This window comes from Petaurus breviceps, unplaced genomic scaffold (genome assembly GCF_028583685.1).
Source record: "Petaurus breviceps papuanus isolate PSGF00001 unplaced genomic scaffold, PetGlider_PUasm1.0 91133, whole genome shotgun sequence".
Classification (NCBI taxonomy): domain Eukaryota; kingdom Metazoa; phylum Chordata; class Mammalia; order Diprotodontia; family Petauridae; genus Petaurus; species Petaurus breviceps.
Window position 1 is genome coordinate 45,908,844 of NW_027187419.1, and position 18,306 is coordinate 45,927,149.

Consider the following 18,306-nt stretch of genomic DNA (forward strand, 5'->3'; position numbering starts at 1 on the left):
GGAGAAAACTGAATGGGGATAAAAAGGAATATACTTTATTCTCAGCGGTTCATGGCACATACTCAAAAATCGACCATGTTCTAGGGCATAAAAACCTCACAATTCTATGCAGTAAGGCAGAAATATTAAATGCATCCTTCTCAGATCGTGATGCAATAAAAATTATATGAGATAAAGGGCCATGGAAAGGCAGACTAAAACCTAATTGGAAATTAAACAATTTAATCCTAAAGAATGAGTGAGTCAAACAAGAAATTATAGAAACAATCAGTACTTTCATTCAAGAGAATGATAATAATGAGACAACATACCAAAATTTGTGGGATGCATTAAAGGCAGTTCTTAGGGAAAGTTTTATATCCCTGAGTGCATGCATGACTAAATTAGAGAAAAGGGAGTTCAACGAATTGGGCATGCAATTGAAAAACCTAGAAAAAGAACAAATTCAAAATCCTCAATTAAATACTAAATTACAAATATTGAAAACCAAAGGAGAGATTGATAAAATTGAAATAAAGAAAACTATTGAATTAATAAATAAAACTAAGAGCTGGTTTTATAAAAAAAAACACAAAAAAATTAATAGACCCTTATTCAATATGATAAAAAAGAAGAAAACCAAATTATGAGTATCAAAAATGAAAAGGGTGAATCTACCTCCAATGAAGAGGAAATCAAAACAATAATTAGGAATTATTTTTCCCAATTGTATGCACATAAATTTGACAATCGTAGGGAAATGGATGAATATTTTCAAAAATACAAGTAGCCCAGATGAACTGAAGAGGAAGTAAATTACTTAAATAACCCCATCTCAGAAAAAGAAATTGAATAAGCCATCAGTCAACTCCCTAGGAAAAAATCTCCAGGGCCAGATGGATTTACTAGTGAATTCTATCAAACATTTAAAGAACAATTGATTCCAATACTGTACAAACTATTTGGGAAAATTAGTGAAGAAGGAGTCCTACCAAATTCTGTTTATGACACAAATATGGTACTGATACCTAAATCAGGAAGAGACAAAACAGAGAAACAAAATTGTAGACCAATCTCCCTCATGAATATAGATGCAAAAATTCTCAAAAAATACTAGCAAAAAGACTACAGCAACTTATCTCAAGAATAATACACTTTGATCAGGTAGGATTTATTCCAGGAATGCAAAGATGGTTTAATATTAGGAAAACCATCAGTGTAATTGATCATATCAACAATAAAACTAGCAGAAACCACATAATCTTCTTAATAGATGCAGAAAAGGCTTTTGACAAAATACAACATCCATTCCTATTAAAAACATTAGAAAGTATAGGAATAAATGGAGCCTTCCTTAAAATAATAGGTAGCACCTATTTAAAGCCATCAGCAAGTATTATATGTAATGGGGAGAAGCTAGAAGCATTTCCCATAAGATGAGGGGTGAAACAAGGGTGTCTACTATCACCCCTCTTATTCAATCTGGTACTAGAAATGTTAGCAGTAGCAATTAGAGAAGAAAAAGAAATCAAAGGAATCAAATTAGGCAAAGAAAAGACCAAGCTATCACTCTTTGCAGATGATATGATGATATACTTAGAGAATCCTAGAGAATCAAGTAAAAAACTACTTGAGACAATAAATGAATTTGGCAAAGTTGCAGGATATAAAATAAACCCACATAAATCCTCGTCATTTTTAAATATTTCCAATGAAATTCAACAGTAAGAGATAGAAAGAGAAATCCCATTTAAAGTTACTGAAGACATTATAAAATATTTGGGAATCTACCTGCCAAAACAAAACCAGGACCTATATGACCACGACTACAAAACACTTTTCACACAAATAAAGTCAGATCTAACTAATTGGAAAAATATCAATTGCTCAAGGATGGATCGAGCTAATATAATAAAAATGACAATTTTACCTAAATTAAATTACATATTTAGTGCCATACCAATTAATTTACCAAAAAACTACTTTATAGAGCTATAAAAAATAGTAACAAAATTCATTTGGAAGAATAAATGGTCCAGAATATCAAGGAAATCAATGAAAAGAAATGCTAGGGAAGGTGGACAAGCTATACCAGATTTCAATCTGTATTATAAAGCAGCAATCATCAAAACTACTTGGTACTGGCTGAAGAAATAGAGGAGTGGATCAATGGAATAGATTAGGCACACAAGTTTCAGAAGTCAATGACTATAGTAATCTATTGTTTGATAAACCCCAAGACCCTAGTTTTCAGGATAAGAACTCACTATTTGACAAAAACTACTGGGAAAACTGGAATATAGTATGGCAGAAACTGGGCATAGACCCTTATCTAACACCATATACCAAAATCAAGTCTAAATGAGTGCATGATCTAGGTATAAAGGTTGATACTGTAAGCAGTCTTGGAAAATAAGGAATAGTTTACCTGTCAGATTTGTGGAGAGGAAAAGACTTTATGACTAAACAAGAATTAGAGAACATTATAAAATATAAAATGGAAAATTTTGACTACATGAAATTCAAAAGCTTCTGTACAAACAAAGCCAATGTAACCAAGATTAAGAGGGAGGTGGGAAATTGGGAAAGAATCTTTACAACCTATGTCTCTGACAAAGGACTCATTTCTAAAATATACAGAGAACTGAGTCAAATTTATAAGAATACAAATCATTCCCCAATTGATAAATGGTCAATGGATATGAATAGGCAATTTTCAGAGAAAGAAATTAAAGATATCTATAAGCACATGAAGAAATGCTCTAAATCACTATTGATTAGAGAAATGCAAATCAAAACAACTCTGAGGTACAACATCTCACCAGTCAGATTGGCTAAGATGACAAAATAGCAAAATGACAATTGCTGCAGAGGATGTGGGCAAATTGGAACACTAATGCATTGCTGGTAGAGTTGTGAACTGATCCAGCCTTTCTGGAGAGCAATCTGGAATTATGCCCAAAGGGCTATAAATACTTTCATATCGTTTGACCCAGCAATACCACTCCTAGGGTTATATACCAAAGAGATCATAGAAGTGGGAGGAAGACCCATATGTACAAAAATGTTTATGGCAGCTCTTTTTGTGGTGGCAAAGAATTGGAAATTAAGGGGGTGCCCATCAATTGGGGAATGGCTGAACAAGTTGTGGTATATGCATGTTATGGAATACTATTGTGCTGTAAGAAATGAGGAGCAGATGGACTTCATATTTACCTGAAGAGGCTTATAAGAACTGATGCTGAGTGAGAAGAGTAGAACCAGGAGAAATTTGTACACAATTACAGACACAACGTATGTGTGATGACGACTGGACTCTTCTCAGCAATGCAGTGATATAAGTCAATCCCAAAAGACTCATGATGGAGAGAAATGTGTGCATCCAGAGAAAGAACTAGAAAGAACTGAGTTTATATCCAGATGGAAGCAAAATACCTGATCTTTTTCCTTTTCTTGTTTGGTTTTATGTCCTCTTTGCCATTTTTCCCTCCATCTGATACAATCTGTCTTTATAACCTGACTAATGTATAATGTGAAAATATTTACAGATTCTATACTTGACTATATGCCACCATGGGCGGGGGGAGGAGAGGGAGGGGGACAAAATGTGAAACTCAAGGAATTGTGGAATTGAATCCTGTAAACTAACAGTAGACAAACAAATTTATTTTTAAAAATTTAAAAAAGAAATAATTATGTCATCATTAAATATACATATTTATTCTGAACTCATACACACATATATGTATATATATATATACATTTACGCATATGAAAGATCATTTCCATAGATGCATCCGAACACAAGAGAGTATTCTATTTGCAACCATGAATTTCCATTTCATACAGTTTGCTTTTTAAAATGTACTTAATAAATTCTACACACTGCTTTAAAAACCATCCTGCTTGTTTTGCTTACTTCTGAAGTTCCTTCTGTTCTCTTCTGTGCATCTTAAAAAGTCTAACAATGACACTTTTTGGCAACAGTATTGCTAACTTCCTTTCTCCCAGTCTCCAGCCATAATTCCTCCTCACATTAACCTTGAGAAATAAAAGAAAGAAAAAAATTATAACATATTTTAAAAAACCAAACCTTTTCCCCCTATACTTTTTATTCTCTGTCCAATTCTTCCTCCAAGAGTGATTATTTTCTTTCTTTTTTTCTTAGGTATTCCTTTTGTCCTTGTGGAATATTATTTTTTGTTCTTTGAGCTTCTACTTAGAGTTGTCCTAGAGTTAGATTTGATATATTTTTGACACTGCATTTATAACATATAAAACAATTTTACACAGTGACCATATAAAAAAGTCTCAATTTGCACCTTGAGTCCATCACTTTTCTGACAGGTGGTTGGTAGTATGTTTTTCATGCTGAATCCTTTGGAATCATGGTTGGTCATTTTGTTGATCATAGTACTTAATCCTTGCAAAGATGCTTCTTTTTACAATGTTGTCCTTTGATAGATTATTCTTCTGGATCTGTTCACTTTGCTCTGTCCGTTTATACTAGCCAGGAGTCTCAGAAATAATTTTATGTATCATTTTTATGGTGCAATAATATTCCATTGAATATCCTTTAATTAATTTGATTATTTCCTCAGTTGTCTAAATGGTGATCTAAGACTTTCCCTCAGAATCCAGTTCTTTGCTTTGCTTTTTAAATTTCTTTTTCATGGACCTTTTAGGATCAGGAATTTTGTTTTGCTTTTGACTATTCCCTCCTTGATTTCATCCTCCCTGTTAACATATCCCCTATCGCTTCTTGTTTTTCTGTTCAGTTTGATGTGTTTCCACACCAGACTCTGTGTATGTGTTCAATCTATGTTTGTCTGTTTAAGATTCTTTGATGCTCTCACTCTTTAAGTGTGATTTCTAATAACTCATATACCTTTACCTTTTCAGAACATAGAACTTCTAGATTTTGGCTATGGCATTCCTAGGACTTTTCCATTTAGGATTCCTTTCAGGAGGTGATCAGTGTATTCTTTCTATTTTTCTTTATGCTTTGGTTTTAATAGATCTGGACATTTTCATTTATGATTTCTTGGAACACAGGGTCCAGGGTTTTTTTTCATGGTTTTTAGGGAGTGTTGTTTTCAAATGATGTCTCCATCATTTTCTAGTTCAGTTGTTGTTGATATTGATATTTTACATATCTTATTTTAAAATATTTTGATTTTACTCTTATATCTCAAGTAATTGATTTCTGTTTGGTGTAGCCTAGTTTTCAGGAATTCCATTTTGTAGATAAAGTTTATAGCTTTTCCCCCTATGCTTTCTATTCTTCTTCCAATTCTTCCTTCGAGTGATTATTTCCTTTTTTACACTCTTCACTTTTTCCCCCTAGGTCTTCATTTAGTTCTTGTGGAACGTTATTTTTTCTTTTGAGTCTATTTTTCTATAATAAACATTTATTTCTCTAATAAACATCTATTTTTTTGAGTCTCTACTTACAGTTGTTCTGTAATAAAATTTTATATACATCTACATATACATACATACACATACATATCAACACTGTGTGGTGTTTTCTTCGAGTTACTCATCTCTCCAGCTTTAATTCCTGAATAAGGGCTTTGTGCCAGGGACAGATTCTGCTCCGATGTGCTTTTGTATTCTCTTTCCTTAGGTCTCTAGGCTCTTGTGAGCTCTCCAACTCTGAGAATTTAGCCCTCCTTGAAGAGATAAGGTTCAGAATGATGGTTCTTTCTGGGGCTATCCTAAGGTCTTCTCAGAGGAGCTTTCTGCTATTGCTACCTCTGGGTTCAGAGCACTGATAGCTCTACACGTACCTAACGGCCTATAGTCATGATGGAAGGCTACTATGTGCCATCATTAACTTTGCTGGTGGGGCCCTTGCCTGACTTTTTATGTTGTTTTGAGGTGGAAGGAGTCACTTATTATAATTTTTCATTGGATTTCTTGATCAGTATTTGCTACTGGTACAAACTTTGGTGTTTTTCTTGGGTGGGTATGATCAGGTATTTGAGAGTTGAGTAACCTGGTTCCTGTTCTGGTGGCCATCTTGGCAGGAAGATCCCATAAGCATGCCATCTTAGAGATCATGATGTATCAGAGGAGAATGCATGACACAGTGATATGCATCCTTGATTTGTAGAGACTTCAGATACTGTGTGCCACAGTGGATAGAGCTATGAAGTCAGAAGATTAGGACTCAAATCCCATCTCCATCACTACCTATGTGACAAGGTCAAGTCACTTAACATCCTTGCCATTCATTTTCCACATTTGTAAAATGAGGGAAGTGAACTGGATGATCTTTGAGATCTCATTCAACTTTAGATATATGATCTTATGAAAGTATTTCATGGCCTAAGATTATACAAGGGAAGTCAGATCTAGAAAACGTGAAGGTATAGGGGCAAGAATGGTGGATTTGGAGACAAATCCACCATTGGTTCAAATGGTGGTTCAAATCCTGACTTGATTCAAACCTTGGCTCTGCTCCTTATTACCTGTGTGACCTCAGATAAGTCATTTAACTTTTCTGAGCATGTTTTACTCATTTACAATTAGAGGGACTGACCAGGTAGTCTCTAAGTCACATCTAACAATCCTATGACATTCTGTAAAATGGAACACTTTCTAAAGTGAAATTCTTGATAAAATATTCTGAAGAAGAAGAGTAGCTGATTCAGGAGACAAGTGTGAATGTAAATGGGACCCACTGGGCAATTTGGATTTTTAAGAATACAAAAGATGGAAGAAGGTCTAGGTAATAGAATGAATACAGAAGAGTGGCATGGGCCTGGAAAAAATGTCAGGAATGCTAAAATTCAGAATAAGTGGAGATTTAAAGTAGATCTTGGAATCATGGAGTCTCAGAGTTGGAAGGGACCTTACTGATAATGCTAAATTGAACCTTAGTCCCTCTCAAGTCTGAATAAGAATTGTTTATGGACCTCAAAAGGAGCCAAGTCCACCATAGGACTGCAAAATGAATACTATGTCTATGAAGACAGAGAGAAGAAAGAACTACTCAACCTTCATTTTGCTTCTGTTTTTTCTACCAAGAAATTTTATCCTTCAGCTGGAAAGCATAGAGCAAAAAGGAGCTGAAACTTAGAATAGGTGAGAACCCTTAGCTACCCTCAATGAAGTCAAACCATGAGGTACAGACAAATTATATTCAATTGTACTAACATGCATGTGTGTATGTATATGTGTACATGCACGCGCCCATGTGTGTGTGATTGCTGAGATCCTGTCATTTAGAAATAATGAAGGATGGGAGAGATATAGTTCTGGGGATGAGCAAATATGGTCCTGGATTTTGAAAAGGGGAACAATGTGAGTTTGTCAAATGTAGATTTGTGAGTTTGATTTTGATTTCTAGCAAAATTTTAGAATGGCTTATTAAAGAATGGTTTGTGAATATTTAGAAAGGGTAGTGATGATCATTCCAAAACAGTATGAATTAATGAAGAAATTTCATATTAACCTCATTTCCATCTTTGACAAGGTTATAAGGGGGATGAATGCTCTAGGTGTAGCATGCTTGGATTTCATTGAAGTGTTTGACAAAGTCTCATGATATCCTTGTGAATTCAATTCAGTCCAACACAGTTAAGCACCTACTTTGTGCCAGATGCTCACTCTGCTAGTATTGAAAATATGAAGATAAAAATGAACCAGTTCCAAAGGAGTTTATTTTCTATTCCCTGAAGTAGATATATATCAGCTAGTTTTAAATATAGTTACACACAATAACAGAATAAGATTCATAAATAGTTGAATTAGTAGGCAAAAAATAATATTGATTATTGGATGGGTGCCAATATGGAAGACTAGCACCAATGGAATGTCACCGGTTTTTATTCTTTCCGACATTTTTATCAATTACCCATTTAATAGGGTACGGGAGCAAGCCAAGAATGCATCAGCTTGCTTGGCTGATGCAACTTCCCCATGTGGAGAGGCTGATGGCTCTGCTTTGAGGAGAGACATGAAGACAAGAAATGCCTTGGAAAGACAGTCAAGCATATATGGACATTTTGTAACTGTTTCTGGTCTACTAACCAGGTAGTTAAGTGGAACTTTTTTCAATTGGCTCTGTTGCTAGAACTGGGGGCATCTTCAAAAAGGCTGTCAGTCTCAGATTAGGCCTTTGGCCATTTTTACTTCTAACTACAATCTTGGGGGATCTTGTTGATGCCTTTACTCATAGATTCTGGTCTATTCTAAGTGAAGGTATTAGAGCCTAGTTTCAAAAGACAGGGAGAATGAACCATAGGAATCCTAGAGTTGCAGTCCAGGTTTAGTTTGGCAGCCAGTTCAGCATCGATGCCCTGAGGAGCAAGGAATGTCTTTTGGGAGTGACCTTTGGGACCCAGTCCAGAGTAGCTAGTTTTTTGGGTTTTTTTTTTTTTGCTTTTTGGAGGGCAATTGGGGTTAAGTAACTTGCCCAAGGTCACATGGCTAGTTGTGTGTGTGTGTGTGTGTGTGTGTGTGTGTATGTGTGTGAAGTGTCTGAGGCCGGATCCAAACTCAGGTCCTCCTGGCTCCAGGGCCAGCACTCTACTCATTGTGCCACCTAGCCACCCCCAGAGTAGCTAGTTGAGGACCCATTGGAATTCACAAAGCGTCTGGCCATGAACTTAGTAGGACTAATGCTAGATAGAGACTGAGCTTAGAGTGCATTCCAGAGGTGTTGGGGTGAAATGTTTATCCTTTTGTTCTTGCTGTATCTTCAAAGTAAATATCTATTTTTGAAAGATAATTAATATTAAATGGTTAAATGAAACTGGTGTGATAGTCACTAGCATTTGATAGTGAAAGAACCTGTCAGTGAGGGCTCTCGATATATAATACTAGAAGAGACACATATAAATTTCTCAAGGTATTCTAGAACCCTGAGGGGGAAATGTCACTTGCCTGGCCATGGGAAGATAAGCCAGAGCATACTTGCTACACTCAGATGAAGATAATAGAAGACATACTTATCAAACTTGCAGATGACAGAAAGTTGGAACAAATAGAAAATATTTCAGATGACAGAATTAAGATCCCCAAAGATAAGCCATGACAGTTGATCCATTCTCATCACAAGAAGAAAATTAATAATTGTAAATGTATAGAATAGTGCCACACTTGGAGTTAAGACAAAAACAAATATATTTGTTCAGAATAAAGGACTCATGGCTAGCAACAATTCATGTGAAAAAGACCTTAGGATTTTAGTGGGCTTCAAGTTCAATATGAGTCCACAGTGAGACATTGGATCCAAAATGCTAGCAGTTTTAGGAAGTTAATAATGCAAACAGAACAAGGAAGTTAATAGTCCCTCTGTACTTGGCCTAGTTAGACCACATCTGGTCTAACTATGTTCTGACCCAGGAACCACACATTTGGAAAACTGTTGACAAGTTGGACTATGTCCAGAAGAGTGATTGGGATGATTAGGTGACTTACATTTAGGCCAGGTGGTTGAAGGGACTTGGAAAATTTAGACTGAAAAAGAGTTAGTTGGGGATGGGCATAGTGAGATGCAGCTAGGTGGCACAGTGGTCAGAGTGGCAGGCCTGGAGTCAGGAAGACTCATCTTCCTGAGCTTAAATCTGGTCTAGCTGTGTGACCCTTGCTAGTTGTGTCACCCTGGACAAGTCCCTTAACACTGTTTGCCTCAGTCCCCTCATGTGTAAAATGAACTGGCAAAGGAAATGGCAAACCACTCCAATATCTCTGCCAAAAATACCCCAAATGGGGTCACGAAGAGTTGAATGTGACTGAAAGTGACTGAACACACAGATAAATGTATTCACTTTCTCCTGGGAGTGGTGAGGATGATGGTTATCTTCAAGTATTTAAAGGGCTATCATTTGAAATAGGTATTCAATTTGTTTTCCTTAGCCCTGGGTGGGTGGGGAGGGGGCTAATGAGGTAAAATGAGTCAAAGTTGTAAAAAGACATATATAAACTGACTCTAAGGAAAACCTTTCAGTGTATTGGAGCTATCCAAGGCATCAGACTAAGATGGTAGAGAATTCTGTATTAATATCTCAGGGCTAGCAGAGTGCTGACACTTAAAAGAATTCCTTTTTATTCATTCATGCCACCACAGTTATCTTTCAAATGCCACCCCTTCTCTTCATAATTTTGTCCCAGTTTGTCTCACCAGATTTTTTTTACACATTATTCCTGTGCACAACCTGCTTCTAGTCAAATTGACTTTCTTGCTATTTTTTTTTATTAGGATTTTCGTTCTCCCTGCCTGAAAAGCACCTCTGAACTGATTGACCACTCCTCAGGGCTGGAATGCATTCCCTCCTCACCTCTGCCTCATTTAATTCCTGGTTCCCTTCAAGGTTCAGCTTTGGGTCACCCTCTGCAAAACCCACTTCCTAGTTCCCCTTGGCTGATGTCTTGTCCCCCTTTCCCTTTTGTATAGAACTTTACAGGATCGTGCTATAGTCCTCCCATAGAGTACAAGAAAGAGTCTTGAGATCAGGGATTTTTTTTTTCCACTTTTCGTTCTATTATCTCTAGCCCCTAGTGTAGGTGCCTGGAAGAATCATGGTTTCTTCACAAATAATTGCTGATTGATTAATTACATCATATCTACTTATATTCACAGTAGGTAGCTGAAGTGCAGATCCAAACAAGAAGTACAATGCCACTTTATATCTGGTTTACAGAAGACTGCCCAAAGAAGGCAGGTTTTTGTGCAGTGACTTGTTTAATAGAGAAAGGAGATAATGCAGGGAGAAATGGGCAGCACTTACAAAGAGAGGGGCAGGAAAGGGGAAGCAGGGTATTTCCAATTCTAACTGGAATGGAGGATAGGAATAATTAGGGGGCTTTGACTTTAGGGATTTCAGATATTGGTATATAAGGCTACAAATAAATTTAGTAACTCCCTTCAGAGTGGTTCAGAGCACATTGTCCAGTGTTGCAAGGAGAGAAATCAAGAAAACATCTCTAAGCATCCTTTGTAATTGAAGTAATGTCTCCTGAGAAAGGTCTTATTCTGCCTAATGTCCCCTCAGATTGCTCCATTAATGGGCAAATAATATGCAGGTCTTTGGCTTCCTAAAGTAACTAAATGTCTAGAGAGTATGACTTAATTATGGCTCTGATCACTAGAACCCAGCAGATGGGAGCTGGAGCCCATGAGGTTATTAAACACTGAGCTTACTAGAGCTGCAAAAAGTCTTCCACCTGGACTTCCCACCATAGTTTCTGAAGCTAAATGTTGCCTTCAAAGGGAAAGAACTGGGCATATTTGTGCCTGGTCATGGGGCTAATTAGATGGAAACCTTAGCCGTTAGGAGCAGACCCTGAGACTGGGCAAGAGGAGTGTGTCTTAGCAGGGCTAAGTACTATGTTTAAAATTCTTTCATAATCCCAGAATGTCTTATTTTTATTTTTTTTTATCTTTTGCTTTTTGGAGGGCAATTGGGGTTAAGTAACTTGCCCAAGGTTACATGGCTAGTTTTTTTGTGTGGGTGTTAAATGTCTGAGGCTGGAACCAAACTCGGGTCCTCCTGACTCCGGGGCTGGCACTTTACTCACTGCTCCATGTAGCCGCCCCCCAGAATGTTTTTTAACAATGAATATTGTACATTATGGCTTTTATTGGGGGAAAAAAGTAATATTTCATTCTTTTTTTTTTGCTTTTTGGAGGGCAATTGGGGTTAAGTGACTTGCCCAAGGTCACATGGCTAGATTTTTGTGTTATGTCTCTGAGGCTGTATTTGAACTCAGGTCCTCTTGACTTCAGGGCCTGTGCTCTATTCACTGTGCCACCTAGCCACCCCTGAAATATTTCATTCGTAAAGTATTTTGTTCTTAAAGTACCACCAGTTCCTAACTTACTGAGGTCTTGTGTTCCAAAATTCTGAAAGCTGGTTGTTTGGAAATTGAAACCTCTTTTCCCACAGAAACAGTGAGTTTTCTGGGATTCAATCTAATCTAGCAAACATTTATTAAGGGCCTGTGTTGTGCTAGGCTCAGGAGATACAAAGACAAAAAAGTAGCTATATCCCTCCATTTTAGAGGGAGATAAGTCAAGGATAAGTCAATGGGTGGGTGAAGGAACACTAACAGTGGTGCTGAAGGATTATGAAAGGCCTTGTAGAGGAATATGGCACCCAAGTTGAACCTTAAAAGGAATATAGGATCCTAAGAAATGGAGACAAGCAAGGAAAGGCATTCTAGGCATGATGGCCTTTAAACTCCTTTAATTCATAAAGTAGCTGAACTGTATACTGGCAGTATTATTTAAAAAAAACAATTATCATATTGTTTTTGTGTGAAAATTCATTCTAATTTCCAACTTTGGATGCCAAAGACAAATGTCTCCACCAGCAGTCTAAAAAATGGGAGTCATGATGCCTCTTCTCCCACATAAAAGGGACAATAATAACAGTGGGGAGATCCTGAGGGTTCAGTAGTCATCCATTAATTTAGCAAACATGTATTAAGCATCTACAATGGACCAAGCGCTGTGCTAAGTGCTGGGGATAGAAACAAAACAAAGCCTAAAAGTTTCTTCTCTGAGGAGGCTTACATTCTGTGGGGTGTGGGGTTGGGGATAATTTGTATAGAGAAAAATAAATACAAAATGTATACAACATAAATACAGAGTAATTTCAAGGGCAGGAATTGACTTCTGGGAGATGGAGATAGGGCTTTCGTGAGGTGGTGCTTGAACTGAACCTTGAAAGCAATGAGAGATTCTAATGTTTGAAGATAAGGAGCAAGTACATTCCAGAAATGGGGCACAGCCTGTACCGAGGCACTGAGATGGGAGATGGAATTTCGTGGACTGGAAATAGCACATAGACTAATTTTACTAGAATATAGAGCACACAAGAGGAAGAAATGTTCAATAAATCTGTAAATGTAGACTGGAACCATGTTGTGAATAGTTTTCTTTATCAATCTGAAGGTTGTATTTTATTGTAGAGGCAAAGGAGGGCCAATAGAGCTTCTTGGAAAGAGTGTGACCTTGTCAGACTTGGGCTTTATGATCATTAGTTTGGTTGCTGTGGGTGGGGACGTATTGCAGAAGAAAGAGATGAGACAAGGAGACCAATTAAAAGGTAATTGTAATAGCCCAGGCAAGAGGTGCTGAGGGTCTGAACTATAATGGCAACCATGTGAATAGTGAGAAGGGGATAGATGTGAATGAGATTGTCAAAGTCAAATCAATAAGGTTTAGTGTATATATATATATACATGCATACATGTGTACACACATGCAGGGTATGTGACATATAAATATAGATATCATACTATATATCCCACATACAGCATGTCTCAAAAGTTTTAGTGCCATTTTAAGCATACACATGCACATCATATACATATGTATATACAATCTCATTTACAATATAGGTAGTATCTTTATGATAATCCCATTTTAAATGTAAAGAAGGTCAGAGGATTTAAGTGAATTTTCTCAGGTAACATGTCTAGTAAAAGATATGAACTTAGCAGTTGCCACATTCCAAGTCTGGTACTCTACACTACACAATATTGCTATGTAACACTGATGACTCATTTTTGACACTGCAATGTGCTAAAAGCCTCAGTAAAGTGGGGTGAGGAGAAGAGGATGATTCTGAGGGTCAGGATTTTTCCTGCTTCTTCACTCTGGAGTCAAGAGGTAAAGAATAATCACTCTTCCAAATGACCATGGAAAACATGGAGTGTTTGAAAGGAAGGGAAACCTTTTTCTCTCTATCATTAGGATTAGCAAAGGAAAAGGTAGGAACTTGCTCTCCATAAGATAGCATCTTTTGATTTGGGCACCTAAGAATCTTGTGAAGTTACAGAGAATAAACAGAGCTCTCTTTCAAGCCCTAAGGAAGAAGAGGAATTGGATCTGGTGTCAGCGGTCTTGTTCACTGTAGAGGTCCTGAGAACCAGAAGAATGAGGGAAGGAAGAAAATAAGCATCTATTAAGTGTCTCCTATGTTCCAGCCAAGTCTCACAATATGTACAATGTTCGTCACCCATGGGCTTCCACCTCCATGAAGAATGGAGGAAAGTTTGTTTTTCTTTTACAGATCCAAGTGTGAGGGATAATGAGGCACTGTGCTAAGTAAGACCTTTACAGATATTATTTCATTTGATTCTCACAACAACTCTCTGAGGTAGGTACGATTACTAACTCCATTTTTGAATTGAGGAAACTGAGGCAGACAGATATTTAATGACTTGTTCAGGATCACATAGCTAGAAAGTGTCTGAGGCCACTTCTGAAGTCAGTTCTTCCTGACTCTTGGCCCAGGGCACTATCCACTGCACCATTTAGCTATGTCTAGGCATTACCAGAGTCCTGGAATTTGTTTTATTACCTGGAATCTAAGTTAAAAGGATTTTAGGAGACTTTTGATGACAGTAAGGAGTATCCCATGTGACCCAGAAGGATTTTTTTGTTTTATATTTAGTAATATTTTATTTTCTCCCAATTATATGTAAAGACAAATTTTAACATTCATTTAAAAAAAATTGAGTTCCAAATTCTCCCTGCATCCCCTCCCTCCTTCCCTGAGACAGCAAGCAATTTGATATAGGTTATATATGTGTGGTTATGCAAAACTCATTTTGCTGTTAGTCATTTTGTGAAAGAAGGCACAGACCAAATTCCATCAGTTCTCTCTCTGGAGGCAGATAGCATTTTTCATCATGTCCTTTGGAATTGTCTTGGATTGCTATATTGCTGAGAATAGTTGTCATTCACAGTTGATCACTGTGCAATACTGCTGTTATTGTGTACTTTGTTCTCCTGGTTCTGCTCACTTCACTTTGCATTAGTTCATGTAAGCTTTTCTGAGTTCCAGAAAGATTTTTAAAGGAGTTATGGTGGCAGTTGTGGAAAGATGAACATGTAAAGAGAATGAATTTGGTAATTCAATTACTGCTTATAATTATTACAACATATTCAATTCCCACCTCCCCTTCTTCCCTACTATGAATTCTCTTAGTTTTAGATAATTTAGAATAAGAGAACTGAGTAAGGTGAGTCTTTCTTTAAAAAATATACATTTTGCTTTCACATCAACATCATTTCAAAAGACATATATCTCTTCCCCTTTCCTACTCTATAACATAGAATAAAAAAGACAGAAAAAAGAAAAGCAATTCAACAAAACTCACCAACATATTAGCCAAGTCTCACAATATGTACAATGTTCGTCACCCATGGGCTTCCACCTCCATGAAGAATGGAGGAAAGTTTGTTTTTCTTTTACAGATCCAAGTGTGAGGGATAATTTGCAGTGAAGTTTCCCCCTTCTGAAAAATCAAATCTAGAGTGGTTTCAGCATTCATTGGGCCTAAGTTTAGAAGTCACCTGACCTTACAGGAATCTGGGACTTAGAGCAATGGAGACCCTCCCCAGTGCCACCTTAGTACAAGATATGCCAAATAAGGATAAAATTGTTTTCCTGGCCTTGCATTGGACACCCACATGTTTCCGTGTCCTTTGTCTCCAAGATAGATTCCTGCACTTAGGTTGTGGGCCAGCCTCCCTACCAATGAGAGTGAAGGCCAGTTGGGGGGGTTGGGTTCTGCATTAGAAGGTTATATAACCATGGGCTTGCTTCTACCATTGCTGTCTCCCTGACAGACGCCATTTGAGCGACAGGGGAAGAGGGCCCTTTCTCATGAGAAAGAACGAAGACCTTTTCTGATCTCAGATTCAGACTCTGAACTCTCATCTCACACACAAGCTTGTTATTATAATTACATGTTTTTCAGTTTTACTATTATTTTCATTACTTTATTATAGTCATTCTATATGTTGCTTTCATAGTTCTTCTTAAATTAATTTTGCATTGGCTCACAAGTCTTCACATGTTTCTCTCTTATTTGTTACCATTTTTTTTTTAACACGGTATTGTGCTATGGTTGTTTAGTCATTCAGTTGTGTCCAACTCTTTGTGACCCCATGGACCATATTATCCATGGAGGTTTTTTTTTTTTTTGGCAAAGATGCTTGACTGGTTTGTCATTTCCTTCTTCTGTGGATTAAGGCGAGCAGAGGTTAAGTGACTTGTCCAGGGTTACACAGCTAGTAAGTGTCTGAGTTCTGATTTGAACTGAGGTCTTCTTGACTCTAGGCCTAGAACTGTTATTCACTGAGCCATTGAGCTACCTCAATGCAGTATGTCCATGTATCATAATTTGTTTAGTCCTTCCCCAACACACACAACTGCTTTAAGAATTTTTATGTATATGAGACCTTTTTTTCTTTTCTTTTCTTTTTTTTTTTAATATCCGTGACTTCTTTGGGTATTCTTAACATTCAATGACACCTCTGGATCCAAGGGTCTGGAAATTTTAATCACTTTCTTAGCATAATTCCAGATTGCTTTCTTAAATGCTTAAGACAAATTTGCAGCTCCATCAATGTTGTATTAGGGAACTCTCTTACCCCACAATCTCTCAAATGTTGACTTTTCTCACCTTTCGTTATCTTTGCCAATTTGCTGGGTGTTGAGGTGAAACCTTAAAGCTATTTTGATTTGAATTTCTCTTATTAGTGATTAAAGCAATCTTTCACATGGTTTTTAATAGTTTATAATTCTTTTGAGAATCATCTATTCACATTCCTTTTACACTTATTGATTGTAGGTAATGGTTCCTACTCATGTATTTGTGTTAGTTTAGTTCTTTATATGTCTTAGATATGAAATCCTTATAAAGACATTTGATGCAAAATTCCCCCCTAAGCATAGCTTGCCTTTTTAGCTAAATTGCATTTATTTTGTTCATGCAAAATATTTTCAACTTAATAAATATTATCTGTATTTCTTTTGTGATTACTAGTGACTCTCTCTCTCTCTCTCTCTCTCTCTCTCTCTCTTTCTTTCTTTCTCTCAAGAACTAAAGTGAGTTATTCTAGAAAAGGTGAACTATAATCTGGACTGGAGACCAGAAACCTCAGGTGGTTATTTTCCTTTGGAAAATCCCCTTTATTTCATCCCAACTTTTCAGTTTATAAGAACTAAGGAATCGAATCCCTCCCTGCTCTTCCCTACTGACTCTTGGGAAGTAGTAACTTCCGAAGACACAAATAAGATCAAAGCAGCATCTGCTGTGAACCCAAGAACAACCTAAGTGATGGAGAAAAACCCAGGTGTTGTCCTCATTTTGGGTGTCAGGCCCTATCTTACTTTCCCTATGTAGGAGGGTTTTGTAAGTGAAGTCAGAAGACTTGTATTTGAATCTCAAACCTGACATTTATTATTTGGATGACCTTGGCCAAGACACTTAACTACCCATAGGCCTCAATTCGTCCATCTATAAAATGAAATAGCTGGGCCTCCAAGGTTCCTTCTGACTTTAATCTTTGATTGTCTTACTTAAATCCAGTCCTGAGCAAGTCAAGTTGTAAGAGGGGATATAATGGTATCTTATTTTGCTCCCACAAAAGATATTGGGAGATGATTAATAGCTGTGGGGAAGCTCACTTATCTTATTTTACTAAGACAATGGCCATCCTGGCTCCTGGCTCCAAGTGCACTAGAAAGGAGTTAAGCTGGAAAAAACAGTTTTAGCCTGAGGGGTCATGCCCTGGACACAAGTATCCTCACTACTAGGCCTATGTAATCTGCATATATAGAGAGAATGTAGCATATATAGAGGGAAAAAAGGTGAGGAGTATGAGGAATTTGACTAACCTTTGAGGAATTTGACTGTATATATGGAGAGACAGAGAGAGAGAGAGAGAGAGAGAGAGAGAGAGAGAGAGAGAGAGAGAGAGAGAGAGAGAGAGAGAGAGAGAGGAATTTGAGGAATTTAACTAACCCTAAATTTACCAGGAAGGAGAGAACTTGTAGACCCTCTGGGCGGCCAGGTGGCTCAGCTGTAAGAGCCCTGGCTCCAGTGTCCAGATAACCTGGGGATCAAATCTGGGCTCATGTAACCTTGAGCAAGTTACTTAACCTCGATTGCAGAATTTGTAGACCCTCACTCCTGCTTTTCTTTAAGTGTGGGTGTATCCCTAGTGAGCACCACACCTGCTTCCTTGCCTGAAGCATAATAAACCTCTCCTTTGAACAGTTTCTGAGCTCTTTCAGTGAGTCCTTTTAAGGGGGTGCATCATGTGGATCTTCCTGAGGGTCCCCAAGGGAACAGTGGACCTGGAAACTTGTCCAGGCTATCTCCCTGACCCTGCCTGGGAAGTCCTGTGAACTCCAAAAGCGTGTTTCTCACTAAGTCATCACCCTCATGATGCTATTGACCTTCTTCCAGAATGAAGGATGAACAACATCACCAATCTTTGATCCTAATATTAAGGACTCAGTGAGAAGGGGCCTCCCAAATCAGGAAATGCAAGGAGAAATGTTGATT